Source organism: Scaptodrosophila lebanonensis, unplaced genomic scaffold (assembly GCF_003285725.1).
Source record: "Scaptodrosophila lebanonensis strain 11010-0011.00,11010-0021.00 unplaced genomic scaffold, SlebRS2 tig00000202-arrow-arrow-pilon, whole genome shotgun sequence".
Taxonomy (NCBI): domain Eukaryota; kingdom Metazoa; phylum Arthropoda; class Insecta; order Diptera; family Drosophilidae; genus Scaptodrosophila; species Scaptodrosophila lebanonensis.
Genome location: NW_022060612.1, coordinates 160,757 through 163,750, shown reverse-complemented (window position 1 = coordinate 163,750; position 2,994 = coordinate 160,757).

Sequence of the window (2,994 nt, the reverse complement as noted above, 5' to 3'; positions counted from 1 at the left end):
GAAAATTTCGTGCCTGGAAAGGAGTATTGACAATGAAGTTTATAAATGTAATTTTGAAAAATTGTTAAAACGTTGTTTTGGTCCTCAAATATATGAAGGACATGTTTATTTTTGTTTAAATAAAAGTAGATTAAATGTTATTTGCAAAAATTAAGTGTTATGTTGTGTTCAGCAATGAAAAGTATGATTTTGAAATGTATGTTGTGCCAAACGAATCGATGGGATATGGGGCAGTACTGGGAAGAAATTTCATGAAAAAATGTAAATTCAAAATAGTAAGCAATATTGCTACAGATAATGTAAACGTTGACCAAATGGAAAGTATGCTTGGTAAGAGTAGTGAAAATGAATTTAGTGACGTGATAAAGAAAATTGACACAAAAGGTCAACCAGTGTACAGCATCCACGTGGATGAAAGTACCCCAGATAGAGGTCCTGACATCTAACGGCTTGGAATATATAAATTTAGAAACTGTAAAAAGGCAAGATAAGAAATGTGAAGCTACAAAAAATGAGTGTTGAAAATTACAGATTTAAGAATGAGTGGAGTATAAATGATTGTTATAAACAAGTAAAAAAGCTAAAGTCGGGTGTCCCGACTTTGAAATACTCTGTACATATGTTTACAATAATTATAGAAAATAAAAAAAATTAAGAAAATAAAAAAAAAAATTTGATCGATTTTACCTCTCTCGGTATTCGAACTCACGTAAAGGGTGTATAATTGCACATTTACATAGCAATTGCGTCTGTGTGAGTGTATGTATGCCTATGCGCATCAATTCGTGTCTGTGTAAGCATTTTCGCAGTCAACCAAACAGCAACATCAACAACAGCCGCGGGCAGCGCTTGAGCAGCGCTGCATCAGCAAATATATTTATGGCTATAACTTCTTGTTAAATCGGTCTATCATAATGAAATTTGGCATACGGACACATAATAACTAACTGGGGGTATTTCCAAAATTTTAGTTCGAAATTCCAAGAATTACGGGAGTTACGATTTGTGGGGTAGAGGGGGGGAGGGAGGGGAATTCCAAAATATACATTTTCTGCGTATTCACATAAGGCACCTGGGACTAAAATTTGGTGTTCCTAGGTCTTATAGTCTCCGAGATATAGGCGATTATACAAATGGAAAATCGGGTAAACCCCCATAGGGGGGAAGTGGGGGGGAAAATCAAAAAAATAAAACAAACTCGTATAGAATACACACATAACGCATCTTCGTGCAAAATTTGGTGTCTCTATCTCTTATAGTCTCTGAGATCCAGGTGTTCATACGGACGGACAGACAGACAGACAGGGCTAGATCGACTCGTCTCGTCATGCTGATCAAGAATATATATACTTTGTGGGGTCTGCCACGCCTCCTTCTGCCTGTTACATTTTTCAGCTCCCGCAAACCTAATATACTCTTGTACATTTCATGTACAGAGTATAAAAAGAATGTGTTCACAATGAAAACGAGTATATAGAAATGAAATGGTTGGAAAGTGAAAGTTTACAAAAAAAGAGAGTTGATGGGGAGGGCAGGTTAATAAATTCAGGTGGGGAAAATACGAGTGAAAGCAATGATAGTTTGAAAAACCAGAATATAAAAAGGAAAGGGCTAGAAATGGAAAGCTTTGACAAAGATTGTACGGAAAATGAAGTTACACACAGTGTGTGCAAAACGAATGAGAAACTGACAAATTTTATGTCCGAAAATTTTAATGTAAATAGAGTATCTGGGAAGCTACAGGAAAACGGTCAGTGCAAAAATGAAAATAGCAACAAAGTTGCAGAAAAATCAAACGAAGATAATTTTAATTTATTGCTAGTGCAATGCCCGTCTTTAGATGAAGACGATACTTTGATAGTGGGGACGCAATGTTGTCATAAACTTAAGGGAAAACTAGAATTCATGTTCAAGAAAGTATATAAAAACGCAGAAAGGCCAATGTTACCAAATGTAAAGTGTGAAATGAAGCTTAACTTTAAAAAAGAGAAACTGTTCCATCCCCCCCCCCCCCCCCCCCGGCGGTTGTCATATACTGAAAAGACGCAAGTTCAACAACGGGAGAATTAAGGATGTGTGTGGACTATAGAACCCTTAACAAGAGAATGCTTAAAGATAATTATCCAACGCCACTTATTAATGATCTAATAGACAAGTTGGCGGGCAAAAATTTGTTTACAAAGTTAGATCTTAAGAATGGATAAATTAAATATACATCATTCACTACACCGATGGGACAGTATGAGTGGTTGCGAATGCCGTTTGGACTTCGCAATGCTCCGGCTGTGTTTCAAAGGTTTGTAAACAAAGTGTTTGCAGATTTAATCAGGACAGATAAAGTCATAGTTTACATGGATGATATAATGATAGCGACAAGTGATAGCGATAGCCACTTGGAGGTACTAGAGGAAGTATTTAGAAGGCTGGTAGCAAACAAACTAAGTCTCCGATTAGACAAATGTGAATTTTTGCAGACGGAAGTAAAATACTTAGGATATACGATATCAGGAGTGGGAATAAAGCCAGACGACAAAGGGGTAAAGGCAGTAAAAGATTTTCCTGTACCAAGAAAAGTACATGATGTGCAGAGCTTTTTAGGATTATGTTCGTACTTCAGGAGGTTTGTAAAGGATTTTTCCACAAAAGCCAAACCTTTGTTTGACCTTGTAAGGAAAGATAAATCATTTAAGTTTGAGGCAAAAGAATTTGAGTGTTTTGAAATGCTTGAGCATAGTCTGGCAGAATCACCAATATTAGCCCTATACAGCCCAGGTGATCAAACGGAGTTACATTGCGATGCAAGTGCATTAGGTTTCGGGTCAATACTAATGCAGAAGAAAAGTGACGGACGAATGCACCCGGTGTTTTATTTTTCAAAGCGGACAACAGAAACGGAAGCGAAGTATCATAGTTTCGAACTAGAAACACTGGCAATAATATATGCACTTCAACGTTTTAGAATTTACTTGCAGGGTATATGTTTTAAAATAGTAA